This window comes from Mus musculus, chromosome 10 (genome assembly GCF_000001635.26).
Source record: "Mus musculus strain C57BL/6J chromosome 10, GRCm38.p6 C57BL/6J".
Lineage (NCBI taxonomy): Eukaryota > Metazoa > Chordata > Mammalia > Rodentia > Muridae > Mus > Mus musculus.
Genome location: NC_000076.6, coordinates 81724006 through 81741698, shown reverse-complemented (window position 1 = coordinate 81741698; position 17693 = coordinate 81724006). Strand labels below are relative to the sequence as shown.

The following is a 17693-nucleotide window of genomic DNA, read 5'->3' as shown; positions in this document are numbered from 1 at the left end:
AAAATGACATAGTGACACAGAAAGAGTGCTGTATATGAATGTAATTTCTCAAAGCGAGCATCAGACTTACATTACAGAAGAAAACAAAGAAGTTAGGTGACACATCAGCCAAGGTACATTGAAGTTATACATAATGACATAAAGCAGAAATGCATACATAAGACTAGGCAGTGGTTACAACTGAGATAAAAGGCAAGCCTTTATAAAGTCAGCCATACTAGGAGCCAGGTGAGGATTTCACACCCTAATCACAATTTATGCTATTCCTCTGAACCTTGAGAAAGCTTGCACCAGGGGGTTCTGCTCTTGCTAACATTTTCATGAATAATGCAAACCTCTAGTTCCTTCTTAAACCACAATCCTACTTCTTCCTAGACCATTGTAAATTCCTGCATATGGCTGTTATTCAAAGTTTACTTTGTTGAACTAGCCCTGAGATTTTTAGCTCATATCCAATAAAATACTGCAAGAAAGCATGCAAGACCCTCCACAATATTGCAGGGACAAATCTGGTTATGGGACACCAGAGACTCTCCAGGAGACAGTTTCCATGAAACTTTTTGCCTCAGGACTGGCCAAGCTTTTGGACTCACCACGCAGACTTCACTGGAGTAGGTTTGGCAATGAACATTTAATACTATCCATAACTATATCAAATGTTGAATATTAAATTGTTTCCAAACATACAAAATCTTCTTTGGGAATTAAGCATAGTAAAAGAACATAAAATATTAAAAATGAATCATTAAGAAATACATTCAACAGCCGGGCAGTGGTAGCACACGCCTTTAATCCCAGCACTTGAGAGGCAGAGGCAGAGGCAGGCGGATTTCTGAGTTCAAGGCCAGCCTGGTCTACAAAGTGAGTTCCAGGACAGCCAGGGCTATACAGAGAAACCCTGTTTTGAAAAAAACAAACAAGAAACAAACAAACAAAAAAATATATATATATATTCAAAAGCCCTTATATGATTCCACCTGATATAGTGAGACAGTATTTAAAACACATTATACATCTGTGTATATTGTCTAACTATAAGATTATCAGTGTTTCTAGTAGAGAAATTATTTTATCAGTAATTATATTTTAAAAATTTCAGAATAATGAAAACTCTTTGAAGTTAAGTATTAAGAAAATGCTCATTTCAAGCACAGTGAGAAAATGTGTCAATAGTATTTCCATGGTGTTTGTAGAACATGATTTTAATATTTTCAACTGTTAATATTCAACAAACAATAATTATTTTAAGATATATTTTGTGGTTATGTCTCCCTTTTCGTTTCTGATTTATTAATTTGGAAACTGTTTCTGTGCCCTCTGGTTAGTCTGGCTAAGGGTTTATCTATCTTTCTGGGTTTCTCAAAGAACCAGCTTCTGGTTTTGTTGATTCTTTGTATAGTTCTTTTTGTTTCTACTTGATTGATTACAGCCCTGAGTTTAATTATCTCCTGCCTTCTCTACTTGGGTGTATTTGCTTCTTTTTGTTCTAGAGCTTTCAGGTATGCTGTCAAGCTGCTAGTGTAAACTCTCTCCAGTTTCTTTTTTGGAGGCGTTTAGAACTATGAGTTTTACTCTTAGCAATGTTGTCATTGTGTCCCATAGGTTTTGGTATAATGTTTCTTCATTTTCCTTAAATTCTAAAAAGCCTTTAATTTCTTTATTTCTTCCTTGACCAAGTTATCATTGGGTAGAGCTTTGTTCAGTATCCATGTATATGTGTGCTTTCCATTGTTTTTGTTGTTATTTAAGATCAGCCTTAGTCCATGGCGATTTGATAGGGTGCATTGGATATTTCAGTCTTCTTCTATCTGTTGAGGCCTGTTTTATGACTGATTATTGGTCAATTTTGGAGATGTCACCGTGAGGTGCTGAGAAGAAGGTACATTTTTTTGCTTGAGGATGAAATGTTCTATAAATATCTGTTAGAACCATTTTGTTGAAAAATTCTGTTAGTTTCACTGTGTCTCTGTGTAGTTCCTGTTTCTGTGATCTGTCCTTGCTGAGAATGGGGTGTTGAAGTCTCCCACTATTATTGTATGGTATCCAATATGTGCTTTGAGCTTTAGTAAAGTTTTGTGGTTTTTGTTTTGTTTTTATTTTTTTAAATTATTTATGAATGTGGTTGGTCTTTCATTTGTAGGTGTTCAGAATTGAGAGTGCATCTTGGTACATTTTTCCTTTGACCAATATGATGTGTCCTTCTTTATCTTTTTTTTTTTTTTTGATTACTTTCGGTTAGTTGATTTTATTAAATATTGGAATGGCTACTCCAGGTTGTTTCTTGGGACTATTTGCTTGGAAAATTGTTTTCCATCCTTTTACTCTGCAGTAGTGTCTGTCTTTGTCACTGAGGTGTGTTTCCTGTATGCAGCAAAATGCTGGGTCCTGTTTACATATCAATTCTTTCAGTCTATGTCTTTTTATTGGGGAATTGAGTCCATTGATGTTAAGAGATAGTAAGGAAAAGTGATTGTTACATCTTGGTTTGTTGTTGTTGTTAGAGGTGGAATTATGTTTGTGTGGCTATCTTTTTGGGGGTTTGTTGAAAGATTACTTTCTTGATTTTTTTCTAGGGTGTAGTTTCCCTTGTTGTGTTGGTGTTTTCTATCTCTTGTCCTTTGTAGGGCTGGATTTATGTAAAAATTGTGTAAATTTGGTTTTGTCATGGAATATCTTATTTTCTCCGTCTATGGTAATTGAGAGTTTTGTTGGGTATAGAAGCCTAGGTTGGCATTTTTGTTCTCTTAGGATCTGTATGACATCTGCCCAGGATCTTCTAGTTTTCATAGTCTCTCGTGAGAAGTCTGGTGTAATTCTGATAAGTCTACCTTTATATGTTACTTGACCTTTTTCCCTTACTGCTTTTATTATTAACTCAGACGGATCAAAGACACCACAAGAAGATCCACAGAGTCAAGTAATCTGGTACCTTGGGAGCTCACAGAGCCTGAAACACCATCCAGGGATCATGTAGGAACTGGAGCTAGATTCCCCAACCATTTGTAGCAAATGTACTGCTTGGTCTTCATGTGGATCCCCTAGCAAGTGAAACAAAGGCTATCTCAGTCTCTGTTCCCTGATATTGGATCCCCTCTCCCCAAACACTTGTTGTTCTCTTTCCTGTTAACACAAATACAGAGCCTCTCTCCCAAAATAGCATGTCCTTGATCCAGCAACCCAAAGTCATCAAAAGTATATAGATTGATTTAATTTAGCAGCCTGTTTTTTATTTAGGTCTGCTCTACTTTGTCTTCTCAGATAGAGGATGTGTAATACCATTATAACCACCAAACTTACAATCACCTTAATTTTGATAATTAAAATAACTGAAAACAATTATTATTATTTATTGAGATAGGGTTTCTCTGGGTAGCCCAAGTTAACCTGGATTTGTTTATAGATTAGATTGACTTCAAACTCATAAGAAATCATGCCTTTGTCTTCTAAGCATTGAGATGAAAAGTCTGGGTTTATTTCTTTACCTATATATCCTTAAAAACATTTAAAGCAATTTCCATTTATTTCTGTCTTCTATCCTTAAAAACAAAGTAATTTTTATTTATTTCTCCCTTTTATAGAGATAAATGTCTCTGTAAATAAACATACTTACATCCTCTTTCTCTTTATATAATTGAATTAATATCCTTTTCTATAGTATTATATTATTTAAATTCCTATCTATTTACTATATGAGCCTACTTTCAGGGCACCATAAGTGTCATGTGCTAGGCTAAGCAGTCCCAGCATTCCCGTGGAGCCCACATTGAAAGAACCTGGTTGCTTATGATAGTACTGACATCTTTATGAAGGTGAGCATCAATACCTCCACATGGAGTTACTTCAATTATGACAGGCTAGCCACTGGGTGAGAAATGCCCTGATTTCATCTGAGGACAGAATGCTGTCCAAGAAGGACAAACACAAGATAAACAACTACAAAGCTCTGCCAAAATAGGATAAGCTAATTCTTCATAATTCCTACTTCACTTAAGGTCTGTCAAATGTTCTGAGCCAAGAGACTAAAATTAGATACTCCTATATTATAAAAATATTGGGGGCCTTCCTGTCCACTCGAGCACCAGGGTGCCTTGCCAACGGAGTCTCCCGACACCCACAAGGGCCCACACAGGATTCCCCACGGGATCCTAAGACCTCTGGTGAGTGGAACACAGTGTCTGCCCCAATCGAACCACGCGGAACCTGAGACGGCATTAACTAGGGAAGCAGACGACCAGGGCCTGACCTGGGGCACAAGTCCCTTCCGGTCCACTCGAGCACCAGGGTGCCTTGCCAGGGGAGTCTCCCGACACCCGCAAGGGCCCACACAGGATTCCCCACGGGATCCTAAGACCTCTGGTGAGTGGAACACAACTTGCTGCCAGGAGGCAGGTTCGAACACCAGATATCTGGGCACCTTCCCTGCAAGAAGAGAGCTTGCCTGCAGAGAATACTCTGACCACTGAAACTAAGGAGAGATCTAGCCTCCCAGGTCTGCTTATAGAGGCTAACAGAGTCACCTGAGGAAAAAGCTCTAACCAGAGACAACTATAACAGCTAGCTTCAGAGATTACCAGATGGCAAAAGGCAAACGTAAGAATCCTACTAACAGAAATCAAGACCACTCACCATCATCAGAACGCAGCACTCCCACCCCACCTAGTCCTGGGCACCCCAACACAACCGAAAATCTAGACCCAGATTTAAAAACATTTCTCATGATGATGGTAGAGGACATCAAGAAGGACTTTCATAACTCACTTAAAGAAATACGGGAGAGCACTGCTAAAGAGTTACAGGTCCTTGAAGAAAAACAGGAAAACACAACCAAACAGGTAGAAGTCCTTAAAGAAAAACAGGAAAACACATCCAAATAGGTGATGGAAATGAACAAAACCATACTAGAACTAAAAAGGGAAGTAGACACAATAAATAAAACCCAAAGCAAGGCAACGCTGGAGATAGAAACCCTAGGAAAGAGATCTGGAACCATGGATGCGAGCATCAGCAACAGAATACAAGAAATGGAAGAGAGAATCTCAGGTGCAGAAGATTCCATAGAGAACATCGGCACAACAATCAAAAAAAAATACAAAATGCAAAAGGATCCTAACTCAAAACATCCAGGATATCCAGGACACAATGAGAAGACCAAACCTACGGATAATAGGAGTTGATGACAATGAAGATTTTCAATTTAAAGGGCCAGCAAATATCTTCAACAAAATAATAGAAGAAAACTTCCCAAACATAAAGAAAGAGATGCCCATGATCATACAAGAAGCCTACAGAACTCCAAATAGACTGGACCAGAAAAGAAATTCCTCCAGACACATAATAATCAGAACAACAAATGCACTAAATAAAGATAGAATATTAAAAGCAGTAAGGGAGAAAGGTCAAGTAACATATAAAGGCAGGCCTATCAGAATTACACCAGACTTTTCACCAGAGACTATGAAAGGCAGAAGAGCCTGGACAGATATTATACAGACACTAAGAGAACACAAATGCCAGCCCAGGCTACTATACCCGGCCAAACTCTCAATTACCATAGATGGAGAAAGCAAAGTATTCCATGACAAAACCAAATTCACACATTATCTTTCCAAGAATCCAGCCCTTCAAAGGATAATAACAGAAAAAAAAAAACAATACAAGGACAGAAATCACGCCCTAGAAAAAGCAAGAAAGTAATCCCTCAAGGAACCAAAAAGAAGACTGCCACAAGAAAAGAATGCCAACTCTAACAACAAAAATAAAAGGAAGCAACAATTACTTTTCCTTAATATCTCTTAATATCAACGGACTCAATTCCCCAATAAAAAGACATAGACTAACAGAATGGCTACACAAACAGGACCCAACATTCTGCTGCTTACAGGAAACCCATCTAAGGGAAAAAGACAGACACTACCTCAGAGTGAAAGGCTGGAAAACAATTTTTCTAGCAAATGGTCTGAAGAAACAAGGTGGAGTAGCCATTTTGATATCGAATAAAATCGACTTCCAAACCAAAGTTATCAAAAAAGACAAGGAGGGACACTTCATACTCATCAAAGGTAAAATCCTCCAAGAGGAACTCTCAATCCTGTATATCTATGCCCCAAATGCAAGGGCAGCCACATTTATTAAAGACACCTTAGTAAAGCTCAAAGCACACATTGCACCTCACACAATAATTATGGGAGACTTCAACACACCACTTTCATCAATAGACAGATCGTGGAAACAGAAACTAAACAGGGACACAGTGAAACTAACAGAAGTCATGAAACAAATGGACTTAACAGATATCTACACAACATTTTATCCTAAAACAAAAGGATATACCTTCTTCTCAGCACCTCACGGGACCTTCTCCAAAATTGACCATATAATTGGTCATAAAACAGGCCTCAACAGATACAAAAATATTGAAATTGTCCCATGCATCCTATCAGACCACCATAGACTAAGGCTGATCTTTAATAACAACATAAATAATGGAAAGCCAAGTTTCACGCGGAAACTGAATAACACTCTTCTCAATGATACCTTGGTCAAAGATGGAATAAAGAAAGGAATTAAAGACTTTTTAGAGTTTAATGAAAATGAAGCCACAACATACCCAAACCTATGGGACACAATGAAAGCATTTCTAAGAGGGAAACTCATAGCTCTGAGTGCCTCCAAGAAGAAACTGGAGAGAACACACACTAGCAGCTTGACAACACATCTAAAAGATCTAGAAAAAAAGAAAAAATTCACCCAAGAGGAGTAGAAGGCAGGAAATAATCAAACTCAGGGGTGAAATCAACCAAGTGGAAACAAGAAGAACTATTCAAAGAATTAACCAAACGAGGAGTTGGTTCTTTGAGAAAATCAACAAGATAGATAAACCCTTAGCTAGACTCACTAGAGGGCACAGGGACAAAATCCTAATTAACAAAATCAGAAATGAAAAGGGAAACATAACAACAGATCCTGAAGAAATCCAAAACACCATCAGATCCTTCTACAAAAGGCTATACTCAACAAAACTGGAAAACCTGGACGAAATGGACAAATTTCTGGACAGAAACCAGGTACCAAAGTTAAATCAGGATCAAGTTAACCATCTAAACAGTCCCATATCACCTAAAGAAATAGAAGCAGTTATTAATAGTCTCCCAGCCAAAAAGAGGCCAGGACCAGACGAGTTTAGTGCAGAGTTCTATCAGACCTTCAAAGAAGATCTAATTCCAGTTCTGCACAAACTATTTCACAAAATAGAAGTAGAAGGTACTCTACCCAACTCCTTTTATGAAGCCACTATTACTCTGATACCTAAACCACAGAAAGATCCAACGAAGATAGAGAACTTCAGACCAATTTCTCTTATGAATATCGATGCAAAAATACTCAATAAAATTCTCGCTAACCAAATCCAAGAACACATTAAAGCAATCATCCATCCTGACCAAGTAGGTTTTATTCCAGGGATGCAGGGATGGTTTAATATACGAAAATCCATCAATGTAATCCATTATATAAACAAACTCAAAGACAAAAACCACATGATCATCTCGTTAGATGCAGAAAAAGCATTTGACAAGATCCAACACCCATTCATGATAAAAGTTTTGGAAAGATCAGGAATTCAAGGCCCATACCTAAACATGATAAAAGCAATCTACAGCAAACCAGTAGCCAACATCAAAGTAAATGGAGAGAAACTGGAAGCAATCCCACTAAAATCAGGGACTAGACAAGGCTGCCCACTTTCTCCCTACCTTTTCAACATAGTACTTGAAGTATTAGCCAGAGCAATTCGACAACAAAAGGAGAACAAGGGTTACAAATTGGAAAAGAGGAAGTCAAAATATCACTTTTTGCAGATGATATGATAGTATATATAAGTGACCCTAAAAATTCCACCAGAGAACTCCTAAACCTGATAAACAGCTTCGGTGAAGTAGCTGGATATAAAATTAACTCAAACAAGTCAATGGCCTTTCTCTACACAAAGAATAAACAGGCTGAGAAAGAAATTAGGGAAACAACACCCTTCTCAATAGTCACAAATAATATAAAATATCTCGGTGTGACTCTAACTAAGGAAGTGAAAGATCTGTATGATAAAAACTTCAAGTCTCTGAAGAAAGAAATTAAAGAATATCTCAGAAGATGGAAAGATCTCCCATGCTAATGGATTGGCAGGATCAACATTGTAAAAATGGCTATCTTGCCAAAAGCAATCTACAGATTCAATGCAATCCCCATCAAAATTCCAACTCAATTCTTCAACGAATTAGAAAGAGCAATCTGCAAATTCATCTGGAATAACAAAAAACCTAGGATAGCAAAAACTCTTCTCAAGGATAAAAGAACCTCTGGTGGAATCACCATGCCTGACCTAAAGCTTTACTACAGAGCAATTGTGATAAAAACTTCATGGTACTGGTATACTGACAGACAAGTAGACCAATGGAATAGAATTGAAGACCCAGAAATGAACCCACACACCTATGGTCACTTGATCTTTGACAAGGGAGCTAAAATCATCCAGTGGAAGAAAGACAGCATTTTCAACAAATGGTGCTGGCACAACTGGTTGTTATCATGTAGAAGAATTCGAATCGATCCATACCTCTCTCCTTGTACTAAGGTCAAATCTAAGTGGATCAAGGAACTTCACATAAAACCAGAGACACTGAAACTTATAGAGGAGAAAATGGGGAAAAGCCTCGAAGATATGGGTACAGGGGGAAAATTCCTGAATAGAACAGCAATGGCTTGTGCTGTAAGATCGAGAATTGACAAATGGGACCTCATGAAACTCCAAAGCTTCTGCAAGGCAAAAGACACCGTCAATAAGACAAAAAGACCACCAACAGATTGGGAAAGGATCTTTACCTATCCTAAATCAGATAGGGGAATAATATCCAACATATATAAAGAACTCAAGAAGGTGGACTTCAGAAAATCAAATAACCCCATTAAAAAATGGGGCTCAGAGCTGAACAAAGAATTCTCACCTGAGGAATACCGAATGGCAGAGAAGCACCTGAAAAAATGTTCAACATCCTTAATCATCAGGGAAATGCAAATCAAAACAACCCTGAGATTCCACCTCACACCAGTCAGAATGGCTAAGATCAAAAATTCAGGTGACAGCAGATGCTGGTGAGGATATGGAGAAAGACGAACACTCCTCCATTGTTGGTGGGATTGCAGGCTTGTACAACCACTCTGGAAATCAGTCTGGCGGTTCCTCAGAAGATTGGACATAGTACTACCGGAGGATCCCTCAATACCTCTCCTGGGCATATATCCAGAAGATGTCCCAACCGGTTAGAAGGACACATGCTCCACTATGTTCATAGCATCCTTATTTATAATAGCCAGAAGCTGGAAAGAACCCAGATGCCCCTCAACAGAGGAATGGATACAGAAAATGTGGTACATTTACACAATGGAGTACTACTCAGCTATTAAAAAGAATGAATTTATGAAATTCCTAGCCAAATGGATGGACCTGGAGGGCATCATCCTGAGTGAGGTAACACATTCACAAAGGAACTCACACAATATGTACTCACTGATAAGTGGATATTAGCCCAAAACCTAGGATACCCAAGATATAAGATACAATTTGCTAAACACATGAAACTCAAGAAGAATGAAGACTGAAGTGTGGACACTATGCCCCTCCTTAGAATTGGGAACAAAACACCCATGGAAGGAGTTACAGAGACAAAGTTTGGAGCTGAGACGAAAGGATGGACCATCTAGAAACTGCCATATCCAGGGATCTACCCCATAATCAGCTGACACCATTGCATACACTAGCAAGATTTTATCGAAAGGACCCAGATGTCCTTGTGTAGCTGTCTCTTGTGAGACTATGCCGGGGCCTAGCAAACACAGAAGTGGATGCTCACAGTTAGCTATTGGATGGATCACAGGGCTCCCAATGGAGGAGCTAGAGAAAGTACCCAAGGAGCTAAAGGTATCTGCAACCCTATAGGTGGAACAACATTATGAACTAACCAGTACCCCGGAGCTCTTGACTCTAGCTGCATATGTATCAAAAGATGGCCTAGTCGGCCATCACTGGAAAGAGAGGCCCATTGGACACGCAAACTGTATATGCCCCAGTACAGGGGAACACCAGGGCCAAAAAAATGGGAATGGGTGGGTAGGGAAGTGGGGGGGAGGGTATGGGGGACTTTTGGGATAGCATTGGAAATGTAATTGAGAAAATATGTAATAAAAAATATTTAAAAAAATATTGGGGACTGTCCAGACAGTCAACTGTCTCTGCCAATTATTTAAATTTTAAAAACTATGTTGTTACACTTCTTACATAATCAGATATTTATTCCTTCTCAAATCTTGATGAGATTAAAAACTAAATATAATCTCATAATTAAAAAATTATTTAACATTAAAAAATTCTAGATTTAAAAAGAATTTTCAGGTGATAATATAAGTTAAAATCAAAATAATTAAGATATAAAATTATAAACACATTAAGATAGATAATAAAATACTTTATCTAAATTGCCAAATATAATATACTAGACATTATAAATATATACCTTATAATTTACATAATTATTATAATTACATTCAATTTATAATGAAGAAAAAAAAGCCTTTTACAACCCAGACACAGGGTTTCTACCCGGCATTTGACCATTTCATTCCCAGGAAACAGACACCACCTCTATATTTACAATAAGCCTTAAACAGCACAAGGTTTGGGAAGACACTTGCCTTCTGTTATTAGAGTCTACTTTTTACTGATAACACTGAGTCATTACTTACTACTTGCTATGTTCTATCTAGGCTGTTCTTAACTCCAATTGGCCAGCCCTCAGGGCCACTGTTGTATGGCTCACCTAACCCATGGTGGCTTCTCTTTCTTCCTCTTGCACCTTCTTCTCTTCATGGTTCTCTGACCACAGGCCCAGGGACATTCTAACCCCACCTATGTCCCTTTGGCCAGGCTATTGGCTGTTGGCACCTTTATTTACCAATCAGAAATAACTTGGGGACAGGGTCACTGGGGCTATATGTAGACTCTAGGTCTTGGAGGCCCACACTTGACATTACAATAAACAGCAAGACCAGACCTCAACAGATTAAAGAGTTATAGAATTACAACACATAGGTTCAGAAGGCATAGTTGTGTTTCTTCTGGGATGGGAGGGTTATCCTGGAACTTGGAAGCCCAGGAACCATATAGCTCTGAAGGAAAAAGTATCTCAGTAGAAGGCCATCCTGAGACATGGGAGCTCAGAAATCACACAGCTCTGAAGGAAGTCTCAGTAGAAGCATTGCAGATCCCAAGGGAGGGCCTCAGCCATGCTCCTTCTTCACTTGTACTCTTCATTGCTTCTTTGTTTTCTCAGCACCTTCTGACAACAGAGTAACACCAGGCAGAAAATCTCATGAAAGAGATTTATGGGAGGCTCTAGGATGTGGAGGATGTGGATGGTGATGACTCCAGGGGTAACTGCCCTGTGATTCCAGGAGTAGGAACCAGGGAACTGGACAAAGGGCAGGGCTTTTCAGTGCAGGGATTTCCGGATTGAATATTGGGGGAAATTCAAGTCCTGAGCTTGGGGAGTTCAGGGGTTGGTGGGGTTTTGTGAAAAGCTCGGGCATTGGTAGGTTTTCATGATCAGGGATTTGTGGGATTATTTCGTCCCTTTTCCTAGCAACTGCCCATGGGTTAGGGTGGGAAACCCTTCCTGGATATAGCTGGCTTTTGTTGAGGCACCATCTCTGTGGAACTGCTGGGGAGCATGGAGGGGGAGGCTGGAGAGGAGGTGCTGCCACTGTGGACAGTTCCTGTGGGACAGCTCTTACAGTGATGTTTCATGAAGGCAGTAGGCTGAGGCAGGAAAGGTGTCACCACCGTGGACAGCTCTTGAGGGGCAGCTTCTGCTGAAGCTGGAAAAATGATGAAACCCCATGGACAACTCCTGTGACACCACCACCCCACCACCAACCCCGCCCCAGGCTGAGATGCCATACTGCTGCCATTTTGATGAGAGCCGCCACTTTTGACAGGTCTGGAAAAGCATCTTACCAATGCCATAGGCTGGGGCAGGAAGGATTGCAGCCCCTGCACCCTCCTAACCTCTCCTGCCCTCTGTTCCTCATGTTGTTTCAGGCCCCTGATAATCTACAAGAGCCAGCTTTTCTCTTCCCTCAGGCACAGAATCTTCTCACAAGTCACAAGCATCCCAATTGTCCTGTCCCCTAACCACAAGGCAACACCACTTTAGGTGAGGTCTCTAGAACTATGCCATCCTGAGTGTGAGGCAGAGTCTCACTCGACCCTAGGCTACCCCTATCCCTTATAGGTAGGTAATGGTGTGCTTGCCAGAAGCTGGGGTGTGGGGGGCTTCCTCTTCTTGGGGGCCCCTTGCTCTTCATGGTTGGACACTGAGTTCTTCCACAAAGAGAAATAGGACATGGGGCCAGGCCAGGATACACATGAGATACAATGTGAGCCATGCCCCCCCCCAGCTCCTAATCTTTTTAGGCTATTTACATAAAACCTGCTGAGTTCCCTTTATCCTGTGCTTTTTTCTTTTTTCTCCTCTTTTTTCTTTTTCCTTTTCTTTTTTTCTTTCTTTTTTTTTTGTGGGTGCAGCAAACTTTATTGATGGTATTCAAGAGAGTAGGGAGTGTTCCCTAGGCCCCACCTGTTATTATGGGGGTCTAGGGTGGAAACTGTGAGGGAGATGCTCAGTGTACGGGACCGAGTTGGGATAGGGACTCCTCAGCAATGGAGGGCCTCTCTCTTCCTCTCAGTGTCCTTGCTAGGTGAGTGGTCCAGGGTTTCTTACTCCTTGGAGGACATGTAGGCCATGAGGTCCACCACCCCGTTGCTGTAGCCATCCCAGGAAATGAGCTTGACAAAGTTGTCATTGAGAGCAATACCAGCCCCGGCATCAAAGGTGGAAGAGTGGGAGTTGCTATTGAAGTTGCAGGAGACAATCTGGTCCTCAGTGTAGCCCAGGATGCCCTTTCAGTGGGCCTTCACCACCTTCTTGATGGCTTCATACTGGGCAGGTTTCTCCAGGCGGCATGTCAGATCCACGACACATTGAAGGTAGGAATATGGAAGGCCATGCCAGTGAGCTTCCCTTTCAGCTCTGGGATGACCTTGCCCACAGCCTTGGCAGTAACCAGTGGATGCAGGGATGATGTTCTGGGCAGTCCATGGCCATCACGCCACAGCTTTCCAGAGGGGCCATTCACAGTCTTCTGAGTGGCAGTGATGGCATGAACCGTGGTCATGAGCCCTTCCACAATGCCAAGGGGGCTAAGCAATTGGTGGCACAGGATGTATTGCTGACAATCTTGAGTGACTTGTCATATTTCTTGTGGTTCACACCCATCACAAACATGGGGGCATCGGCAGAAGGGGCAGAGATGATGACCCTTTTGGCTCCACCCTTCAAGTGGGCCCTGGCCTTCTCCATGGCAGTGATGATGCCAGTAGACTCCACGACACACTCAGCATCGGCATCACCCCATTTGATGTTAGCAGGGTCTCGCTCCTAGAAGATGGTGATGGGCTTCCTGTTGATGACAAGCTTCCTATTCTCAGCCTTGACTGTGCCATTGAATTTGCCATGGGTGGAGTCAGACTGGAACATGTAGACCATGTAGTTGAGGTCAATGAAGGGGTCGTTGATGGTAACAATCTCCACTTTGCCATGTGGAGAGAAGACAGCGGCCCTGGTAACCAGGCGCCCAATACGGCCAAATCCGTTCACACCAACCTTCACCATTTTGTCTACAGGACAAGGATAGCACTGTACAAGAAGATGCCACTGTCTCTGGAACAAGGAGGAAGAGAGAGCCTTGGTTTTTCGAGATAGGATTACCCTATGTAGCCCTGGCTATCCTGGAACTCACTCTGTAGACCAGGCTTGCCTCGAACTCTGAAATCCTCCTGCCTCTGCCTCCCGAGTGCTGGGATTAAAGTGGTACAGCACCACTGCCCGGCTGTTCTGTGTTTTTCTTAAATGTGTGGTTTGTTGCATTGAGTCCAAGTGGGGAAAGATTTCCAGTCTTTCTCTTCCAACTGGATTTTCTTGTTACTTTGTCCTGAGACAGGGTCTGGTGTAACCCAGGGTGGCACAGACTTAGCAAATTCCTGAGCCTCCCCCGATGCCTCCTGAGTGCTGGATGACAGGAGCAGCCCACCATACCTGGCTTTTGTTGTACCAAAAATGGAAACAAGCAGCCTACAAACTGAGCTTAAAGGACAGCGTCTGAATTCTTTCATGTATTAGATAGACTTGATGCCTCTCTGCATGCCCTCCCTGTTCCTCACACAATGTTATTATACCACACTTGGCCAAGTAGTGGCTCATAACAAATTTGCCACTGACATTTTGGGGTCTGCTTTGGAAATACACAAATTATAACACCTAAAAGTGGTCCTCCCTCAGGCTATTAGTCCTGTTGCTTTTAAGGAAATGGAAACAGCACTTTGGCTCACTCATGTAATCACAACACTTAGAATGCTGAGGCGGGAGGATTCTATGAGTTCCAGCACAGTCAGAGGTATATTGTGAATTTAGGTCAGTTTAGGCTACAGTGTGATACCCTGTGTAGAAATGAATAAATAGATAAAAGTGAAAGAGTCCAGCCTTTCAAAAGTGTGAACTCTGGCTGTGAAGATAAGGAATGTCTATAATGTGATTAATATTCCATTCCTTAAAGAGCATCTTAAACTTTTTACTGCTGTAGACTGGTTCATTGTCAGTTTTGATTGAAGTAGGCAGCCCCTAACAGCCAAGGTTTGTATATGAGAATATACGGCAGAACCATTCTCTGAGGACTGAGAAACAGGGAAAATGTATTAGTGAAAATGTACAGGGATAGCATCCGTGGCACAGGAGCCAAGTAAATGACATCCAGCTGCCATAATTCATCAGTATTCTTACCTCTGGGATTAACACCAACTATATGACTGTGACAGTGTAAGGAAGCACAAGTAGAATATTCCTGCACAATTGTCATGTTTCTGTAAATGGGATGTAACACATGAAGTCTATTAACATTAGTAGGTCGGTGCTGATGTTCCTGTTCGAGAGAAGCAAATAATAAGACAGGTTAATGTATCAGCTTGATTATTCCTTTCTACAATAAAACCAGGGAGGTTACACTCTGCATGAATATGAGTAAGAAACAAAGGATGTGGGCAGATTTTAAACAGATGTTACAGTTCGACTGTAATGGAAACATAAAAGGAAGATAAAATTAAAGCAGTATCTACTGCTGCAAATAATCCTACAACATGAACAGAATCTGAAATGATTTATAAGGGTTTATTAATTAGCAATAATAGAGGAATCAAATCAGCTAGATCCAATTGTTGGGCTGAGGAAAATGAAGTATTAATAGATTGATGGATAAAAAGTATCTGGAAGCTGAATCCCTCCTATACCATTTGATTAGCCATCCATGACTTTAGTATCTGCCTGTGGAATGGGAGAAGTTTGGACAGCTTTTGTAATAACAAATTCAGTTCATATGAGGGAATCCCACATCTTGCCAGCTGGATAATGAATTCCTATCCTTCTGTGGTAATCTACAAACAAAATTTGAAAATTCATAGTCTGTGTAACACTCTTAAAACCTCATTGTTAGTTAGGGATAACACACCGACCGCAGCAGGCACCACACCCACACAATCGCTGGCACCAAGTCATCCACTCTGATAATTAAGCATGAAGACTAAGAAAAGCAGTTAATATTTTCTGACCATTATGGTATAAATAAATCTATTCTTGTGTTATAACCTGTAGGAGACATTTTAATGGGTAAAATAAGTAAGTTTAAAGGGAATTAAGGATCCAGATAATACAGAAATGCCTCCTTTGGTCTGAATTCAATAGCTGTAGCTTTTCCCTTGCTTCTTGAGATAATTCTATCCAGGGTTTTAAATAGGTTGCTTAGTGGGTAATTAGGAATTAAACATTTTGATTTTGCCGAAATTTACTTGAAATATGATGTACATGAGGCAAGGAAAGAATTTATAAACAAATTCCTCTTCCCTGTGTGCCCTAGCTTCCCTCCATTGTAAAGTTAGCTTGGACACAGGCTCTCTTGGTCTTCATCAAGAAATGGTGGGAACTTAAGATTAGATCGATGATCATGACTTTTCCCCATCTTCAGGGGGATTTTCAGGCAATGGAGTATGAATAGCTAAAAGAAGCTACAATAAAAGAGCTGAGGGGACTGACTGTCACCTGGACAGGAATTGGTGGTACTGTTTTTACTTTCAATTTTACTTGAACAGGGAAAATATTCCTTTTATTTTACTTTTCTATTTTTTGGCTCTTTAACCAGTTTTCAGGTTTGATTACCCAGCTTTGAGTCAGTCTAGAACTCAATATTAATATCCTCCTTATTGTTCTTAAGTATTTGGAAACAGTCCAAATTAATGGCCAAGTGACCCAGAATTGAATGTGGATCTTTTAGCCTAGTTCATCTTCCTTTTCAATATTCTTTTAGACAATGTTCCATACTTCCTCACCTAGAGTCCTTCGTTATGGACTTTGCATGATAAGCCCAGTAGGAGTTGAAGACAAAAGAACCAAAAACAATCAAGTTTGTGATCTGCATACATCCTGTAGTCTCCATTCTACCAGAGTTAACGCTCTCTGCTTTGGCTATGAACCTTCTTGGCCTATGTACTAGTTAGTTTTGTGTCAACTTGACACAGCTGGAGTTATCACAGAGAAAGGAGCTTCAGTTGAGAAAATGCCTCCATGAGATCCAACTGTGAGGCATTTTTCTCAATTAGTGATCAAGGGGGAAAGGCCCCTTGTGGGTGGGACTATCTCTAGTTTGGTAGTATTGGGTTCTATTAGAGAGGAGGCTGAGCAAGCCGGGGAAGCAAGCCAGTAAGAAATATCCCTCCATGGCCTCTGCATCAGCTCCTGCTCCCTGACCTGCTTGAGTTCCAGTCCTGACTTCCTTTGGTGATGAACAGCAGTATGGAAGTGTAAGTCCAATAAACCCTTTCCTCCCCAACTTGCTTCTTGGTCATGATGTTTGTGCAGGAATAGAAACCCTGACTAAGACAGCCTGTTTTAAGTCCAATTTATTCTATTAATTATACAGTTAATTAATTGTATGTTTAATATGCAAATATACCAATACATCAAAATAATTGTATAATTACTATAATTAAATCAACTATATTGTACATTTAAAACAAATTTAAGTAATTTAAAACAAATTTCTTAAATTACTTAACAATTTGAAACAAATTGGATTAACTCTTGAGTAGTTAATCTAATGGTAGGCTATAGCCTAATAATATTTACCATTAATTTTTGAAAATCAATAAGAGTTTGCAACTGATCTTTCTGATTTGTAACTTTTGTGGTTGAATTTTCTGTTATTTCATAACAGAAATAGTCAATAGAATCTCCTCTCTGTAATTTTTCAGAAACAATCCATAAACCCATGCATGGCAGAATTCTTTACGCTTCCTTAAATATTTCATCTAAAGTATCTGCATCAGAATTAGCCCCCCAAAAAATCCATGTAATGATAAATGATGAATTAAGAAAATTGCTTACAAATTATTTCTAACAGTTGTAGCACAAAATATTGACATGAAGTTGGAATATTCCTCATGGAAGAACTTTCCACTGACACCTTTTTACTGGACCACTATTATT

General features: G+C 40.2%; 1 pseudogene; it reads right to left on the bottom strand.

The window, feature by feature from the left end:
• Gm5173 (predicted gene 5173) lies at nucleotides 12612–13804 on the bottom strand (annotated as a pseudogene).